This window comes from Phyllobates terribilis, unplaced genomic scaffold (assembly GCF_046119375.1).
Source record: "Phyllobates terribilis strain yellow unplaced genomic scaffold, ASM4611937v1 Scaffold_4__5_contigs__length_816908805, whole genome shotgun sequence".
NCBI classification, from domain to species: domain Eukaryota; kingdom Metazoa; phylum Chordata; class Amphibia; order Anura; family Dendrobatidae; genus Phyllobates; species Phyllobates terribilis.
In genome coordinates this window covers 674018522-674038484 of record NW_027362764.1, presented here as the reverse complement: position 1 = coordinate 674038484, position 19963 = coordinate 674018522, and the positions used below count along the sequence as shown (strand labels likewise).

Sequence of the window (19963 nt, the reverse complement as noted above, 5' to 3'; positions counted from 1 at the left end):
CTAGCTGAGGGTCGTTTCCTGCCTCCACTAGTTCGGGGACCGGTCTCCCCCTTTGGCCTGACCCCTCCACGCAGGTGGATTCGGGCGTGCGGTGGCGACTCGCCCGTCCGCACCCCTGGGATCCCTTCATTCCTCGTTCCTGGAGCCTTCTCCGCTCCTCTTCCTTCCTTCTCCCTCTTTCAGGCCTGGGCCTCTGTTACTAGGCCCGCCTCCGGAGCAGAGCTCATGCAGAGCCCCTGCTCCCTGCCACTTCTGCTCAGACTTCTCTGCACTGAACTAAGATGGTGCCCACCTTTTATACTCCCTTCTCAATGCACCCAGGAACTGCTTCCTCCCTGCTCCTGCACTACAGGGTTCCCTCTCCTCAGTGTTCCCTCCCCCCACTCCAGCCAGGGACAGGGACTGTCGTGCCCATCTCAGGGGCATATTGGTCGCCCTGCCCCACGGCAATGTGGTGTAATGCATGCAGGTGTCGGGTCCTGATCCACACTCCATCCTTACCTGAGAGTGAGATATCACACTTCTGGGTGAGGTGCAATACGTCTGTAGCAACCGAGCCCTCAGGGTGCTACAGTTCCATTTATCTTCAGCCTAGGTGACGTATTGCGATACAGGGCCGTGATTTTCGCTATAAAAGGGTCCCCTAGACCCCTACCCCAAGCTTTTTAAGAGAATCATATATGGCGTGCCAGGAGACTCTATGGAATGCTTTCTCAGCATACAACGAGAGTATCTAATTACAAATTTTTAACTGCATCTAGCCAAGGAAATACTTTGTGCCTAGTAGCAGTCTCTGCTAGTCAGCGGATTATCCCGGCTGTTAAGCAAGCTACACCACCTGTAGTTTAGACACTTAATTTTTTCAAAGGAAATGATTCGGGACCATGGGATACTTAGTGAAGAGCATCAGGAGGCACCCCAAGGCATAGGGGCTGGGACTGGCATTAGGATGCCTTGCGGTGGACAGCCGAGCTCGATCCTAATAAAAGCTTTTTAACTGCAGCAGCTTTAGTGGACGCTACTGGAGCTGGAATTACGCGGCTGCTGGCATTAGACTTGCCCTCCAATAGATCCTTGTAAATCGATTTAAAGTGTATTCATTCAAATTAAAGAGACAATTTAAATTAAAAAGCTTAGAGCTGCCTCCACCACAGGGGGGCTCGCTTGACCCACCAGCGGACAGGCACCAGTATTGGGAGAGGGGGGCTGGCCAACAGGGTTCACCGCGGCTCTGGCACAAACCCGGCGACACGGAGGTGGCACGGGCAGGAGCGGACTGGCCGTGTCGGCTTCTCACTTTTTGGATTTTAGAAGGGCATGACATGCCTATATCTGTGTCTCCCCCTCCTTTTACTCCTCCACCTCTTTTATTTTCGCATGACTATATGTACTTGTCACTTTTCCATGTGTTAGTTATGTCTTCTGAGCAGTTTGTCAGCTTTTGGACACCTTTGAAGGTGTTTTCTATGTGTTTCTATGTGTTTTTGTTTGCCTGCCCTTGTTTTTAACGGTGTTCGAAGGTGTTCGACGAACAGTTCGGCGAACACACGGGTGTTCGACGAACCGAACCGAACTCGAACACTACGGGGGTGGCTCAACACTAATCAGAAGGATGCTGGTATTTTGCAGAGATGAAATAGCACAAGAGAGAAAGCAAATGAAAAAAAGAAAAGAGAATGAATGTGTGCACTTGTGAAAGGAAATGGAAAAAAGGCATAGAAGAGAGTGCCCCCTGCTGGTGGAAGGAAGGAAAAAGCAAAAGCCTTCTGCACCTGGTATTCCCAGGCGGTCTCCCATCCAAGTACTAACCAGGCCCAACCATGCATAGCTTCCAAGATCAGACAACATTGGGCCTGTTCAGGGTGCTGTGGGCATAGACAGAGACTAGCCTCTCAATTGCTGCTTTTCTACTTTGACGTCTGGCTGCCGGCTGCCCTTTCCAGTGCTCAGCAAGACCAGGTCCTTTTGTGCTTTCCCTTCTCTTCAATTTTTTTGCTGGCTTCCTTAAAAGGTCTTGTAGACAGAAGGCCCCACTCAGAGCCGCTGAGCTCACTGATCGGCTGCAGCACTGTCGACGGAACGTCGGCTTCACGGCCAATGCCACAGGCCGGGAGCAGAGGCGATACTCACCGGTAGACCCGGGTAGGGTGAGTAGAGCGCGGTTAGTTGCTTTCTAATAGCCTGCAGCCGGAGATTAACTTTTAATGAAAGGGAACAATCCCTTTGACTGTCTGCAGCGCGCCACAGCTAGGAAGCGCACTCTCACACACAAGCCAGCATGCACACGTGCTCGCACGTGACAACACCCCCTATCTGCCCCTACAACCTCTCCGTCACCATGCGTCAGACTCTCCTGCCTGTTTTATGATTTCAGGGCCCTAGCAGGAATCACCCCCCCCCTCCCCAATTCCTTCCGCACCTTCCTTGCCTTCCTTGCACTGAGGTTAGCTCTTTGTCAGCCGTCTGGCTTGGTTACACAAGCTTCTTTGCAGAGAAACATGTTACTTCTGCTGGCCCTCGCTAGGCGGCCGGCATCCAAAACCTTCCCTGGGCACCTGCTGAAAGCCTGGCCCCTTCACGGCCCCGGGTGCTTTTAACGTCATCATTTCCACACGGCGAGCTGCGGAGTCAATAAGCACTCCTAGCCGTGGCAAGGAGCTCGGTGTCAGGCCTGCGTGAAGGCGGCGGGGTAGCGTACTTAGCTGCCAACTGGCTCAGAGGCCTTGGGGCTTCCATCATCTAAGTTACTTAAGGTCGGTGTCCGGCAAGGCGCCGTTCCATGCTAGCCGAGCTGGGCAGTAGGGCAAAACGTCATCAAAATGGTCTACAGCACCCGGTGTTCCCAGGAAGTCTCCCATCCAAGTACTGTCTGAGCCCAGCCCTGCTTTGTTTCCGAGATCAGACGAGATCGGGCATATCCAAGGTGGTATGGCCAGTAGACGCTGCTCGATCCATCGCCCGGCCAGCCTTTCTCAGGATCGCTTGGTGGCGAGCAATCTGGCCGTGACGGGGCGGGCTCCGAAGGGTCCATGCAAAGGCTGTGCCATCCCTACAGGTGTGGTTTGTTTAGCAGTGATTCACCCGCCGCATCAGGTGTTTTCAAAAATGTCTCGGCGCAGCGTCTCCTGCAGGCTAAACCCTTCATCGCGGTAATGTGACAGAAAGAGCAAGCTGGACCCGTAACTTGGGGGCGGAGCGAGACATCCAGGGGTGAATGAAGGAAGAGGGTGAGATGGTTGCCAGTGACTTTGAGCTGCTCTTCAGGGGGGAGGGTCGTGTTGCCTGCAAAGGTCTTCTGCTTGGGGTTACCGGTGGTTGCCTCCAGCCACGCGGGAGACGCTGGTCCTGGTGAAAAGGAGCCTAGTATTAAAAGTAAAGAAGCAACAATGCTGGAGGCCCACGGTGATCAGAAGGATGCTGGTATTTTGCAGAGATGAAATAGCGCAAGAGAGAAAGCAAATGAAAAAAAGAAAAGAGAATGAATGTGTGCACTTGTGAAAGGGAATGGAAAAAAGGCATAAAAGAGAGTGCACCCTGCTGGTGGAAGGAAGGAAAAAGCAAAAGCCTACAGCACCTGGCATTCCCAGGCAGTCTCCCATCTAAGTACTAACCAGGCCAAACCCTGCTTAGCTTCTGAAATCAGATGAGATTGGGCGTGTTCAGGAAGGTGTGGCCGTAGGCAGAGACAAGCCTCTCACTTGCTGCTTTTCTACTTTGAAGTCTGGCTGCCGGCTGCCCTTTCCAGTGCTCAGCAAGACCAGGTCCTTTTGTGCTTTCCCTTCTCTTCAATTTTTTGGCTGGCTTCCTTAAAAAGTCTTGTAGACAGAAGGCCCCACTCAGAGCCGCTGAGCTCACTGATTGGCTGCAGCGCTGTCGACGGAACGTCAGCTTCGCGGCCAATGCCACAGGCCGGGAGCAGAGGCGAGACTCACCGGTAGACCCGGGTAGGGTGAGTAGAGCGCGGTTAGTTGCTTTCTAATAGCCTGCAGCCGGGGATTAACCTTTAATGAAAGGGAACAATCCCTTTGACTGTCTGCAGCGCGCCACACCTAGGAAGCGCACTCTCACACACAAGTCAGCATGTACACGTGCTCGCACGTGACAACACCCCCTATCTGCCCCTACAACCTCTCCGTCACCATGCGTCAGACTCTCCTGCCTGTTTTATGATTTCATGGCCCTAGCAGGAATCACGCACCCCCTCCCCAATTCCTTCCTTGCCTTCCTTGCACTGAGGTTAGCTCTTTGTCAGCCGTCTGGCTTGGTTACACAAGCTTCTTTGCAGAGAAACATGTTACTTCTGCTGGCCCTCGCTAGGCGGCCGGCATCCAAAACCTTCCCTGGGCACCTGCTGAAAGACTGGCCCCTTCATGTCCCCGGTTGCTTTTAACGCCATTATTTCCACATGGCGAGCTGCGGCGTCAATAAGCACTCCTAGCCGTGGCAAGGAGCTCGGTGTCAGGCCTGCGTGAAGGCGGCGGGGTAGCGTACTTAGCTGCCAACTGGCTCAGAGGCCTTGGGGCTTCCATCATCTAAGTTACTTAAGATCGGTGTCCGGCAAGGCGCCGTTCCATGCTAGCCGAGCTAGGCAGTAGGGCAAAACGTCATCAAAATGGTCTACAGCACCCAGTGTTCCCAGGACGTCTCCCATCCAAGTACTGTCTGAGCCCAGCCCTGCTTTGTTTCCAAGATCAGACGAGATCGAGCGTATCCAAGGTGGTATGGCCAGCAGACGTTGCTTGATCCATCGCCCGGCCAGCCTTTCTCAGGATCGCTCGGTGGCGAGCAATCTGGCCGAGACGGGGCGGGCTCCGAAGGGTCCATGCAAAGGCTGTGCCATCCCTACAGGTGTGGTTTGTTTAGCAGTGATTCACCCGCCGCATCAGGTGTTTTCAAAAATGTCTCGGCGCAGGGTCTCCTGCAGGCTAAACCCTTCATCGCGGTAATGTGACAGAAAGAGCAAGCTGGACCTGTAACCTGGGTGCGGAGCGAGACGTCCAGGGGTGAATGAAGGAAGAGGGTGAGATGGTTGCCAGTGACTTTGAGCTGCTCTTCAGGGGGGAGGGTCGTGTTGCCTGCAAAGGTCTTCTGCTTGGGGTTACCGGTGGTTGCCTCCAGCCACGTGGGAGACGCCGATCCCGGTGAAAAGGAGCCTAGTATTAAAAGTAAAGAAGTAACAATGCTGGAGGCCCACGGTGATCAGAAGGATGCTGGCATTTTGCAGAGATGAAATAGCGCAAGAGTGAAAGCAAATGAAAAAAAGAAAAGAGAATTAATGTGTGCACTTGTGAAAGGGAATGGAAAAAAGGCATAGAAGACAGTGCCCCCTGCTGGTGGAAGGAAGGAAAAAGCAAAAGCCTACAGCACCTGGTATTCCCAGACAGTCTCCCATCCAAGTACTAACCAAGCCCAACCCTGCTTATCTTCTGAGATCAGACAAGATCAAGCATGTTCAGGGTGGTGTGGCCATAGGCAGAAACAATTTTCTCACTTGCTGCTTTTCTACTTTGAAGTCTGGCTGCCGGCTGCCCTTTCCAGTGCTCAGCAAGACCAAGTCCTTTTGTGCTTTCCCCTCTCTTCAATTTTTTTGCTGGCTTCCTTAAAAGGTCTTGTAGATACAATGCCCCACTCAGAGCCGCTGAGCTCACTGATCGGCTGCAGCGCTGTCGACGGAACGTCAGCTTCACGGCCAATGCCACAGGCCGGGAGCAGAGGCGAGACTCACCGGTAGACCCGGGTAGGGTGAGTAGTGCGCGGTTAGTTGCTTTCTAATAGCCTGCAGCCGGGGATTAACTTTTAATGAAAGGGAACAATCCCTTTGACTGTCTGCAGCGCGCCACACCTAGGAAGCGCACTCTCACACACAAGCCAGCATTGCACACGTGCTCGCACGTGACAACACCCCCTATCTGCCCCTACAACCTCTCCGTCACCATGCATCAGACTCTCCTGCCTGTTTTATGATTTCAGGGCCCTAGCAGGAATCACCACCCCCCCTCCCCAATTCCTTCCTTGCCTTCCTTGCACTGAGGTTAGCTCTTTGTCAGCCGTCTGGCTTGGTTACACAAGCTTCTTTGCAGAGAAACATGTTACTTCTGCTGGCCCTCGCTAGGTGGCCAGCATCCAAAACCTTCCCTGGGCACCTGCTGAAAGCCTGGCCCCTTCACGGCCCCGGGTGCTTTTAAAGCCATCATTTCCACACGGCGAGCTGCGGAGTCAATAAGCACTCCTAGCCGTGGCAAGGAGCTCGGTGTCAGGCCTGCGTGAAGGCGGCAGGGTAGCGTACTTTGCTGCAAACTGGCTCAGAGGCCTTGGGCTTCCATCATCTAAGTTACTTAAGGTGGGTGTCCGGCAAGGCGCCGTTCCATGCTAACCGAGCTGGGCAGTAGGGCAAAACGTCATCAAAATGGTCTACAGCACCCGGTGCTCCCAGGAGGTCTCCCATCCAAGTACTGTCTGATCCCAGCCCTGCTTTGCTTCTGAGATCAGACGAGATCGGGCGTATCCAAGGTGGTATGGCCAGTAGACGCTACTCGATCCATCGCCCGGCCAGCCTTTCTCAGGATTGCTTTGTGGCGAGCAATCTGGCCGTGACGGGGCGGGCTCCGAAGGGTCCATGCAAAGGCTGTGCCTTCCCTACAGGTGTGGTTTGTTTAGCAGTGATTCACCCGCCGCATCAGGAGTCTTCAAAAATGTCTCAGCGCAGGGTCTCCTGCAGGCTAAACCCTTCATCGCGGTAATGTCACAGAAAGAGCAAGCCGGACCCGTAACTTGGGGGCGGAGCAAGACGTCCAGGGGTGAATGAAGGAAGAGGGTGAGATGGTTGCCAGTGACTTTGAGCTGCTCTTCAGGGGGGAGGGTCGTGTTGCCTGCAAAGGTCTTCTGCTTGGGGTTACCGGTGGTTGCCTCCAGCCACGCGGGAGACGCTGGTCCTGGTGAAAAGGAGCCTAGTATTAAAAGGAAAGAAGCAACAATGCTGGAGGCCCACGGTGATCAGAAGGATGCTGGTATTTTGCAGAGATGAAGTAGCGCAAGAGAGAAAGCAAATGAAAAAAAGAAAAGAGAATGAATGTGTGCACTTGTGAAAGGGAATGGAAAAAAGGCATAGAAGAGAGTGCCCCCTGCTGGTGGAAGGAAGGAAAAAGCAAAAGCCTACAGCACCTGGCATTCCCAGGCGGTCTCTGTTAAATGGTTAATTATGGAAATTCATTTGGAATGTTAATGGATAATCATTTTTCTGAGTTCTATGCCTCAGCCATCGTGTCTAGTTGACATGCGCTATTTGTGTGTGTATTTTTGGTTCACTACCATATGTAGAACAGGTGTCCATACGACTGGCTATAAAAGCCCATGGTACAGAAAGGGGGGGCTCTCTTGCTCTGCCCAAACCACAAGACACAGAATCTTCATGCTGAGAAGCAGATGACATGTAGGCCTGGACACATGCTGGACAAAGACATGATTTACCAGCCAGGATCCAAGGAAAGATGGGTGAATCTCAACAATTAAGCTAATTATGGACAAATGGACAATTACTTTATAACTAATTATTGTATGTACCTGCTGCAATCTGATTCTTTTTAATGGACAATCCAAGAATAAATAGATAAATTTTTTTATACGAATATCGTGATATTGATACTTTGAGAAGTCCTCAGTAGAAAAAAATAATACAGGAAGAGTATTATTTTACAATGGTGAGCCATGGTTTTTTTGTTTTTTAAATTAAGTAAGTGAATTTCTTCCGTGAACAAGGGGGGAGTCCTGACGAGCTGAACAGCTGTTGTTCACGTGTCAGTAAATTCACTAGTTTGTCACGAGAAGCAGAAAGGACCTACAGACTGAGGAAAGACAGGAAGCAGAGGTACTAACAAGGAACAGAATCACACAGGAAAAGAATCAGACGAACTGAAGACAGGACGTGCTGATAAAGAGAAGCCAAGGAATCTTAAGGTAAGCAAAATATGGATATAATTTCTTCTTTTGCTAAACAAAGTAATATTAATTTCAAAGGTAATGTAGGAGATGACATAGAAGTTTTGTGGCTCAGTTTATACAAAGAATGTGAATTGCAGAATTTACAGTTAACTTCTAAATTGGTAAATAGAGACAAACAGAAATTGAGAAATATTCTACATTTGGTAGATTTTTTTCATAGTCTTGTGTTAGAGATTTCTAAGCAGGAAAATAGTGTAGAAGTGTCAGACGGTGATACTGATTCTGACTGTAATGTGGAAAATGAACAAGAAGTAAGACACGTGTCTGTAACTGAAGGTGACCTTGGGTCTGACCAAGAGACGGACATACAGAAACCTGACATGGGAGGAGACATGACTGACATACGAGAAACCGACATACTAGGTGATGTGGGAGGAGACGTGAGTGACGTAGGAGGAACGGACGTACAAGAGCCACTAAAAATATCAGAGAATTCTGGAATTACCCAGGCTCAACTCCAAATTAAAATGAGGAAAAACTTGCTGAAATTATACAAAATCATGCCAAAATATGATGTCAAAATCCATGCCTGTAGAAATTCAGAGACATTTGAGAGCTTCTCTGATAAGTAGTGTTGAGCCACCCCCGTAGTGTTCGAGTTCGGTTCGGTTCGTCGAACACTCGTGTGTTCGCCGAACTGTTCGTCGAACTGTTCGTCGAACACCTTCGAACACCGTTAAAACCAATGGCAGGCAAACAAAAACACATAGAAACACATAGAAAACACCTTCAAAGGTGTCCAAAAGCTGACAAACTGCCCAGAAGACACAACTAACACATGGAAAAGTGACAAGTACATACAGTCATGCGAAAATAAAAGAGGTGGAGGAGTAAAAGGAGGGGGAGACACAGATATAGGCATGTCATGCCCTTCTAAAATCCAAAAAGTGAGAAGCCGACACGGCCAGTCCGCTCCTGCCCGTGCCACCTCCGTGTCGCCGGGATTGTGCCAGAGCCGCGGTGAACCCTGATGGCCAGCCCCCCTCTCCCAATACTGGTGCCTGTCCGCTGGTGGGTCGAGCGAACCCCCCTGTGGTGGAGGCAGCTCTAAGCTTTTTAATTTAAATTGTCTCTCTAATTTGAATGAATACACTTTAAATCCATTTACAAGGATGTATTGGAGGGCAAGTCTCATGCCAGCAGCCGCGTATTTCCAGCTCCAGTAGCGTCCACTAAAGCTGCTGCAGTTAAAAAGCTTTTATAAGGATCGAGCTCGGCTGTCCACCGCAAGGCATCCTACTGCCAGTCCCAGCCCCTATGCCTTGGGGTGCCTCCTGATGCTCTTCACTGAGTATCCCATGGTCCCGAAGCATTTCCTTTGAAAAAATTAAGTGTCTAAACTACAGGTGGTGTAGCTTGCTTAACAGCCGGGATAATCCGCTCACTAGCAGACACTGCTACTAGGCACAAAGTATTTCCTGGGCTAGATGCAGATAAAAAATTGTAATTAGATACTCTCGTTGGATGCTGAGAAAGCATTCCATAGAGTCTCCTGGCACGCCATATATGATTCTCTTAAAAAGCTTGGGGTAGGGGTCTAGGGGACCCTTTTATAGCCAAAATCACGGCCCTGTATCGCAATACGTCACCTAGGCTGAAGATAAATGGAACTGTAGCACCCTGAGGGCTCGGTTGCTACAGACGTATTGCACCTCACCCAGAGGTGTGATATCTCACTCTCAGGTAAGGATGGAGTGTGGATCAGGACCCGACACCTGCATGCATTACACCACATTGCCGTGGGGCAGGGCGACCAATATGCCCCTGAGATGGGCACGACAGTCCCTGTCCCTGGCTGGAGTGGGGGGAGGGAACACTGAGGAAGGGGAACCCTTTAGTGCAGGAGCAGGGAGGAAGCAGTTCCTGGGTGCATTGAGAAGGGAGTATAAAAGGTGGGCACCATCTTAGTTCAGTGCAGAGAAGTCTGAGCAGAAGTGGCAGGGAGCAGGGGCTCTGCATGAGCTCTGCTCCGGAGGCGGGCCTAGTAACAGAGGCCCAGGCCTGGAAGAGGGAGAAGGAAGGAAGAGGAGTGGAGAAGGCTCCAGGAACGAGGAATGAAGGGATCCCAGGGGTGCGGACGGGCGAGTCGCCACCGCACACCCGAATCCAGCTGCGTGGAGGGGTCAGGCCAAAGGGGGAGACCGGTCCCCGAACTAGTGGAGGCAGGAAACGACCCTCAGCTAGAAAGCGGAGGCTCTGACATTTTATGTGGCGCAGCCCCTCGCTACACCCGCTAGGAAGGCACCACATAGGGTCAGGGAAACTGGCACCAAGTTTACCAAGAGGAGGCCCGAGGCAGCCGGACAGAAGTGTTGGTAAGAAAGGCCAGACAAAGGACACACAAAGGGGGTCCTGTGAAGTGCTCCAAAGTTATCTGGGAGTTGTCTGAGCCCCTCACCTGGTGAGCACAGTATGGCGTGGGCAGCCGTTACCTGCAGACGTGGTCTGGATAATAAGAACTGTGAGTAAAGGCCCTGGACTGCATCACTGACTCCGTGTCGTTACTGCTGCTGCCCTGCACCATCACCCCCATCCTCCGCATACACTGCCCTGAGGCTATACTCCTCCCGTGGGGAGTTATGCTACACTCTGCTGCACCCACAACACCAGACTCAGCGTTTTGCCCTGTAGCGGCGGTTCACTCTGACCGCAATCCACGGGTGGCGTAGTCGGACATTTAAACATCAAAACCACATAAATAGTTCCGCCACTGGTTTGACCGCCCTGAGCCACGGAACCGGGTCGCCGCCACGAAGACTACAACCACCAGCATCCACCAAAAAGGGTCCGGCTCCGGGTGTCCCAAGGCCCAGGGGGTGCGTCAGAACATTTTCATCACCTTTCACAATCACCAATGGGACAAGGCAGGGATGTCCTCTGTCCCCTCTCTTATACATCCTAGTGACGGAGCACCTGCTCTCATCAATTCGCCATAACCCCAATATTAGGTGGATTGAGGTGGGAGGCACCGAGTACAAGTGCTCTCTATTTGCTGATGATGTCCTAGTATATATCACTCAATCACATATATCCATCCATGCTGTTATGGCTGAAATAGATCACTTTGTTACATGGTAAAATTTTAAAATCAATGCAGCGAAGTCTGAGGCCCTTGATGTCTCCCTCCCCAAATCCATATAGGATTCCATCCAGTCCAACTTTCCCTTTGCCTGGCCCTCACAGGGTATCAAATACTTAGGAATTCCTATTCATAGAGACCTCTCCCATCTATGTTATCTTAATTTTGGGCCCTTTATTGAACAACTCCATACAGACCACGGTTGGCAAGTTAGAACTGTAAGATTCACTACGTGAACCGCTGGTGTTTTGTGGAAAAGCACATGTACACTGCGTTCCAAATTATTATGCAAAAAGTGTTTAGGAGTGATAAGGGAAGAATTTGTTTGTTTGTCAGTTAAACTCATTGATGGTGATGTGTGTCAGGGCTCTTTATATCACTGTAAGCAATTGCAGACACCTGTGCTAATTAGTTTGGCAGGTGTGTCCAATGAAAGGCAAGACTACTTAAGAAGGCTCTCTCACATTATTAAGCAGCCTACATTTTCTGCCAAAATGGGAAAGAAAAAGGATGTGTCGGCTGCTGAGAAGCAACAAATTGTGGAGTGTTTAGGTCAAGGCATGACTACAATCAACATTGTGCGATGATCAGGATGAAGTGTCTTGGCAATCAAGAAGTATGTAGGTGATTCACAGTACACACGTGTGCGTGCTGATAAGGGCAAATTGAGGACTCTTTCCTACAGGCAATTACGTCAGGTTGAAAGAGCAGCGGCAAAAAAGCCTTGTCATAGCAGCAGACAAGTTTTTTAAGCTGCTTGTGCCTCCAACGTCCCCCGAACAACAAGATGCAGGGTCCTTCAGAGGTTTGCAGCTGTGCATGCGCCATCCTGTCGACCTCCTCTATCCACTTCACACAAGCAGAAACGGCTCCAGTGGGCCAAACATTACATGAAGACTGATTTCAAAACTGTTTTGTTCATGGATGAGTGCCGTGCAGCGCTCGATGGTCCAGATGGATGGAGTGGAGGATGGCTGGTTGATGGACACCCCACGCAAACACGGCTACAGCGCCAACAAGGAGGAGGTGGAGTAATGTTTTGGGCTGGAATCATGGGGAGAGAGATTGTCGGCCCCTTTAGGATCCCTGAAGGCGCTAAAGATGAACTCCATAATGTATGTGGATTTTCTCAAACAGCACTTCCTGCCATGGTTCAAGAAGAAGAACCGTGTATTTCACAGCAAGATCATTTTTCTGCATGATAATGCACCATCTCATGCTGCACATAAAACATCTGCATCTCTGGCTGATATGGGCACAAAAGGGGACAAACTTATGGTGTGACCCCCATGCTCCCCTGACCTCTACCCCATTCAGAACCTTTGGAGCATCATTAAAAGGAGTGTCTATGATGGCGGGAGGCAGTTCACATCTAAGCAACAGCTCTGGGAGGGTATTCTGTCCTCATGCAAAACAATTGAAGCAGAAACCATCCAAAACCTGACAAATTCAATGGACGAGAGAGTTCAGAAGCTCCTTTCGAACAAGGGGTCCTATGTGAAAATGTAACATCACCTAGAATAAAGTTTTGAGTTGAAAACTGTTTGATTTCAGTTTCTAACAACCTGCTAATGCTTATAATTTCAAAAATGACCATTTTTTTGGTCTTTATTAAAATGAAAAGGTTGATCGAAAAGTTTGGGGGATCTAAGAGTGTGGCAACCCAGTAGTCATGATTACTTCGAATTCTGACAATATGAGGGTCATGCTGCAGGTAGTGCAGCAAGAAGGCACTTATGTGCCTTGCGCATCTCGGAGCCCCAAAATTATTTTCCGGGCTAGATGCAGCTAAAAATTATTTTTAATTTTAAATCTGGTGAAGCTTTAGTATAGATGGCCTAATAGGATCAGTGCTGCACACTGCTACAAAGCCCAAATTATTTTCCAGTCAAGATACAGATAAACATGATTAGTAATTTGAAAGCTTAAAACGGTTGGTAGGGTGATTTTAACCAATCATCAAGCTTTTACTCTCCCCAGGATGACACAGGGGTAGAAAAGTCGTTTCGGATCCATGATTTGTTCATCTTTATGAACGTGAGTCTGTCTACATTATCAGTGGAGAGCCGCGTGCGCTTATCTGTCAGCACACCACCAGCAGCGCTGAACACACGTTCAGACAGAATGCTGGCTGCGGGGCATGACAAGATCTCCAAGGCGTAAGTGGCTAGCTCCGGCCATTTATCCAGATTGGAAGCCCAAAAAGAGCAAGGGTCCAGTGACACAGTCGTGGCTTCAATGTTTACTTGGAGATACTCCTGTATCATCGTCTCTAGGCGTTGACTATGTGTCAGACTTCTTGTCTCCTGTGGCCTTGCAAAGGATGGGCTAAAAAAGTGGTGAAATGATTCCGCAAAATTGATGTTACCAGCAGATACTGTGGTTCTGTTACGGTTTGAGTGCTGAACACTTGACGGTCCCACGGTTGGCAAGTTGGAACTGTGAGATTCACTACGTGCACCACTGGTATTTTGTGGAAAAGCACATGTAAGATTCTGCAACAGTCTCTGCTGATACTCCTGCATGCGTGCATCCCTTTCTATGGCAGGAATAATTTTTGCAAATTTACTTTTGTACCGGGGATCTAACAGTGTGGCAACCCAGTAGTCAGGATTATTTCTAATTCTCACAATTCGAGGGTCATGTTGCAGGTAGTGCAGCAAGAAGGCACTCATGTGTGTTGCGCATCCAGGAGCACCAAGTCCCTGTTGTGTTGGTGGCGAGGTAACAATCATGCTTCCTTCCTCTGTCCTCTCCCCCCAACCTCGCACAACAGAAATGTGATCAAGGTCTCCCTCATCTGATGAGTCTTCCATCAGTTCGTCCTCCACTTCTTCCTGGGCTCCTGCACCTTCCTCACTAGTTTGGCTGCTACCATGCGCCCTGGTAAAACCATCTCCCCCACCCTCACATGCCTGCCGCCTTGGTGCTGCCGACCGTCTGGACCTTGCAGATGTTAGCCCTTCCGCATACAACTCCTCCTCCTCTACTTCCTCCACCTCCTCTTGTGCCACCACCTGACTCCGAATTCTGTTTAACATGTGCTCCAGCATGTAAATCACCGGAATAGTCATGCTGATAATGGCATCGTCAGCACTAAACATCTTCGTCGCCATTTCAAAACTGTGCAGAAGGGTGCATAGGTCCCTGATCTGAGACCACTCCTCCAGCGTGATTTGCCCCACCTCTGAATCTCGTTGGCCCAGGCTATACGTCAGAACGTATTGCACCAGGGCTTGTCGGTGCTGCCACAGTCGCTGCAACATGTGCAGAGTTGAATTCCACCGGGTAGGCACATCGCATTTTAGCCGGTGAAGTGGCAGGCCCAACGACTTCTGTAGAGATGTAAGTCGCTGAGCTGCGGGATGCGAACGGCGGAAGTGAGCACACAGCGACCGTGCCCTCTGCAGAAGGCCATCTAGTCTGGGATAGTGGGCTAAAAATTGCTGGACAACCAGGTTCAACACGTGAGCCATACAAGGCACGTGTGTGACATTGCCCCGGCGAAGGGCCGCACCCAGGTTTGCAGCATTGTCGCACACGGCCTTCCCTGGTTTCAGGTCCAGTGGAGACAACCATTCATGAAATTGGTTCTCCAGAGCTGACCACAACTCCTCAGCTGTGTGACTCACATTTCCCAGACATTTCAATGTAAAAACCGCCTGATGACGTTGAGCCCTACTGCCAGCATAGTAAGGAGGTGTGCAGGATCCCTTCTGCGCAGTTAGAAAGCTTGTGGCATGACCAGACAGGCTTTGGGTGCAGGTGGAAGACCGAGAGGAGGTTGAGGAGGCAGAAGCAGTGGAGGAACTTTGACATAAAGAGGATTGACGCACAACTCGTGGGGACGGCAAGACTTGGACAGCAGCCCCTTGTCCTGCTGTCACCATAGTTACCCAGTGCCCAGTCAGCGACATGTAACGCCCCTGTCCATGCCTACTCGTCCAAGTGTCTGTGGTGAAATGCACCCTGTCACACACAGAGTTTCTCAAAGAAGCGGTGATGTTATGTGCGACATGCTGGTGGAGCGCAGGCACACCTTTCTTTGAGAAGTAGTGCCGACTGAGCATCTGGTACTGGGGCACTGCGACGGACATAAGGTCTCGAAAATCCTCTGTGTCCAGCAGGCGGAAAGGCAGCATTTCTGTAGCCAAGAGCTTGCAGATGGTGAAATTCAACCTCTTAGCTTTCTCATGGCTAGGAGGAAATGGTCTTTTACTTGTCCACATCTGAGGGACCGAGGGCTGGCTATTGTGCTTAGACGGGGTTGATAAGGGTGTCCCCGGCAAACTGCCGGTCTGTGAGGAAGATGCAGGCGGACATGTTAGGTTGCCTTGATCCAAAGGTGGTGCTATCGATGTCGGACAGCGCTCAACACCAGCTGGTGTTACCACCTCCAAAGAAAATGATGACCTGCCAATCACGCTGGCTGTTGCGGGTAAAGAGGTGGCAGGTCTGCGCCCCAAAACAGGTGTGACTGCTGTCCCCCCAGTCACAGAGGATGAAGAGGCCGCGGATGCACAAGATATGGCAGACGGTGGTTGGCCCGGCCGGCTAGGCCGCATTGTAGCACACTGAGCTTCCCACTGCAACTTATGCTTCATGTCCATGTGCCGGTTCATGCATGAAGTACTCAAACTATGTATTTTTTGGCCTCTACTTAGCTTTTGCTGACAAATGTTACAGATAACACGAGTTGGGTCATCTTTATCGATCTGAAAAAATGCCCAGGCTATGCAAGGCTTAGCACCCATGCGACCTGAAGAGCCACCACGACTTGTGGTGAGAGGCAGAGTTGTGTTTGAGGATGCAGTTGTTGACGTGCTTCCAGTACTACGTCTCTGTCCAGGAAGGCGCAACCTGACCTCGTCGTCACTAGCATCTTCCTCCACCTCCTCTGCTGACCTCATCTCTTGGCTGACTGTGGGTTGACAGTAAGTGGGATCTCCGGCCTCATCATCATCACCCTGTGCGTTATCACACCCGTCGTCCTCAGAGCCAACCTGTTCCTGCCCTGACAAAAAACTAAAGTTGTCGCTCCAATCAGGTATTTGAGTCTTATCATCGTCTTCCTCATTGTCTCCACCAACAGGAGTTACAGTTTGGGAATAAGGGTCTACATTATGGTCAGAACCTTCTGCGTTTGGTCCTGGATCCGACTCCTAAAGATTCTGGGCATCAGTGCAGATTATTTCCTCGTCTGGATTCACAGAAGCGCTGGAGTCGACCTCTGATTCCCAGGCTATAGTATGAGTAAACAGCTCTGCAGACTCAACCATCTGTTCTACCTCATACTCAGACGGGCAGCTGGAGATTTGGGAGCTGTGAGGAAGCAAGTGCGATTTGGGTGACACCTTTGAGGACTGGAGTATTTGTGATGTTGAAGTTGATGTGGAGGAGAGCCCACTTAAAGGAGCACTTGATATCCGTTGAAGCACCTGCTGTTTTTGTGCCTCATCTGGAATTTGTAGCGATTGGTGTGGCCGTAAGAAAGGGATCTTATCACATTGTCCGCTAAAAGAAGTAGACATTTTAGTTTGGCTGGAAGATGTTCTTTCTTCTGCAGATGTTACTGTTGCTTTAACACCTACCCCACGGACACAACCTTTTTTCCCCTTCCCAACACGCCTATTCCCCTTTCCACCAGCAGCAGGCCTTTTTCCACTCATTTTGGTGGTTAACTAATTCACAACTCTGGAGTTGTTTGCACAAAAAAACAATGGATGGTAACCGAGCAGAGCTGAGTGGCCAAACTGTGGTATTAGGCCAAAACTATTGGCTGGGTTAGATGCAGAAAAAAATTATTTTGAATTTGCAACCTGATGGAGGTCAGTATAGATGGATTAATAGAACAAGACCCACACACAGCTAGAAGCCCAATATTTTTTCAGAGGTAGATGCAGAAAAAACTATATTCAGTTTGCAACCTGATGGAGGTCAGTATAGATGGACTAATAGAACAAGTCCCACACACTGCTAGAAGCCCAAATATTTTTTCAGAGGTACTGTAGATGCAGATAAAAATTAGTTTTAATTTGCAACCTGATGGAGGTCAGTATAGATGGACTAATAGAGAAAGTCCGACACACTACTAGAAGGCCAAATATTTTTTCAGAGGTAGATGCAGAAAAAAATATATTCAGTTTTCAACCTGATGGAGGTCAGTATAGATGGATTAATAGAACAAGACCCACACACAGCTAGAAGCCCAATATTTTTTCAGAGGTAGATGCAGAAAAAAATATATTCAGTTTGCAACCTGATGGAGGTCAGTATAGATGGACTAATAGAACAAGTCCCACACACTGCTAGAAGCCCAAATATTTTTTCAGAGGTACTGTAGATGCAGATAAAAATTAGTTTTAATTTGCAACCTGATGGAGGTCAGTATAGATGGACTAATAGAGAAAGTCCGACACACTACTAGAAGGCCAAATATTTTTTCAGAGGTAGATGCAGAAAAAAATATATTCAGTTTGCAACCTGATGGAGGTCAGTATAGATGGATTAATAGAACAAGACCCACACACAGCTAGAAGCCCAATATTTTTCAGAGGTAGATGCAGAAAAAACTATATTCAGTTTGCAACCTGATGGAGGTCAGTATAGATGGACTAATAGAACAAGTCCCACACACTGCTAGAAGCCCAAATATTTTTTCAGAGGTACTGTAGATGCAGATAAAAATTAGTTTTAATTTGCAACCTGATGGAGGTCAGTATAGATGGACTAATAGAGAAAGTCCGACACACTACTAGAAGGCCAAATATTTTTTCAGAGCTAGATGCAGAAAAAAATTATATTCAGTTTGCAACCTGATGGAGGTCTGTATAGATGGATTAATAGAACAAGACCCACACACAGCTAGAAACCCAATATTTTTTCAGAGGTAGATGCAGAAAAAAATATATTCAGTTTGCAACCTGATGGAGGTCAGTATAGATGGACTAATAGAACAAGTCCCACACACTGCTAGAAGCCCAAATATTTTTTCAGAGGTACTGTAGATGCAGATAAAAATTAGTTTTAATTTGCAACCTGATGGAGGTCAGTATAGATGGACTAATAGAATGATGCTATGCCCAAAAGATTTTACTTCACTAGGTGCAGTAAAAAAATTGGTATTCTATACACAGGTGGTATATCTTGCAACACAGATAGGCTACTCCACTGACTAACACACTCTCCAAAAGGCCAAAAAGGATTAGCTTTGCTAGATTCAGCCAAATGCTGTGAAAAAAACTTGCACAGCACTGGCACAGACCTGCCTGGCAAAAACTGATAGGAACTCATGTAACCTAGTCCTTAAAAGGACTGCAATCACAACTATTCCCTACTCCCAAGCTATCTGTATATTTGTGCGAAAATTGGCTTGAAATTAACAAGGTATAGCGCACACAGCAACAGCGGTGCCGTCTAACACGCAGCTGCAGCAGTGAGAAAATGGTGGCGACGGGGAAAATGGCTTGGTCTTATAGGGCAAGGACATGTGACATACACTGTCAATGACACATGCCCTTGCTTGTGTGAAAAAAAGCACTTCGCTCCGTGTGTGCGCTGCTGATAGGCTGACAGATTGCACCTCTCCACTGTAAATGCGGGAAAGAGAAAAAAAAATGGAGATCTTCATTGTTCCTGCAGAGATCCATCCCCTGCCCCTCCCCCCACCCCGCTGTACACTCAAACTGCGTATTAACATTAATTTTCATCATTACTGAGAAAAAATCCAGTTATGATTTTGGTGCACGAACAGTTATCGAACATAACCTCGAACAGCCGAATTTTTCTCAAATTGTTCGTGTTCGCCGAACGGCTCGAACACCGCCCAAAACAGCTCGAATTTGAGATTGGCGAACAGTTCGAGTAGAACAACGCTCATCTCTACTGATAAGTTTGATTTATCCAATGAGGAGAGGAATCAATTATTTAAAATATGGATTCCTGTGACATTGTCCAGACGTTTACATTTAATGCCCTGTGAAAATGACTCTCCTAATGGATGGGAAAATGATTCGGACAGATTAAGATATTTGATTTATTGTGTCACAAAGGATTTTCCCAACATAGAAGATCTGCAGAAACTAAGGATTGGTAGGAAGGAATGTACATATACATTCATGTCCATATTTGAACGGTTGTACAAAGGTCTTATCAAAAATGGAAAAGTACAACATATGATAACAACTTTTGTACAAAAATTCAAATTCCTAAATTCAGTTTCCCAAGTTATGGCATCACAAAAAAATTCATTATTTGAATGTGCGCAGATGCTGGATTTTGTTAGAAAACATGAGAATCGTGAAAAGAAAATAAATCAAGCTAAATTTATAAAACCAGGAAAGGTAAAATCTTACCAAAAGCCAATATCAAACTCTCCTAGACTGAGTCATTCCCATAGTGAACTCTATCAAATACGCAGAAGATTTCATATATGTTATAAGCCATATCAGCCACTGCAAAGATCCATCTCTCCACAGAATGAGTTAATTCTCAGTCAGAACTGTGATTCTCTAAAAAGGAAAATGGCTGAAACTGATGGACAGAGACAGGTGAGACGACCAACTCACTGTGACGTCATGGAATGTGGACAGAAGAACAGGCAGTTCTCTGAGGTTTTGAAGGATAGAAAAATGTCTTTCCTAAATAGGGCGTTCCTGGAGATATTTGAGAGAGACAGAAGATTTGGTTTAGGGAGTGGCTAAGGAAAAACTGTAATTATAATGTTGTATCAAAATGTAATACAATGTCTCAATATTTATTTATAATCTCATACAGTAAAATTGTAGTTACATAGTTTCTAATAGTTCATATATATATATATATATATATATATATATATATACACTTGTCTAAGTAGAGATTGCGTATAATTGTATTTATATATAC

The 19963-nt window shown here is 48.3% G+C and overlaps 1 non-coding gene and 4 pseudogenes across 1 annotated transcript; all 5 read right to left on the bottom strand.

Annotated features, from left to right (window-relative positions):
* Positions 1 to 2821: 2821 nt before the first annotated feature.
* Positions 2822 to 2941, bottom strand: LOC141268085 (5S ribosomal RNA; annotated as a pseudogene).
* A 621-nt stretch (positions 2942 to 3562) lies between these two features.
* Positions 3563 to 3681, bottom strand: LOC141268666 (5S ribosomal RNA; annotated as a pseudogene).
* Positions 3682 to 4614: 933 nt separating this feature from the next.
* LOC141269764 (5S ribosomal RNA) lies at positions 4615 to 4734 on the bottom strand (annotated as a pseudogene).
* Positions 4735 to 5355: 621 nt separating this feature from the next.
* LOC141267260 (5S ribosomal RNA) lies at positions 5356 to 5474 on the bottom strand. The gene has a single exon (XR_012321269.1). It is a non-coding gene; the product is annotated as a 5S ribosomal RNA (ribosomal RNA).
* Positions 5475 to 6408: 934 nt separating this feature from the next.
* On the bottom strand, positions 6409 to 6528 carry LOC141269230 (5S ribosomal RNA; annotated as a pseudogene).
* Positions 6529 to 19963: the final 13435 nt, after the last annotated feature.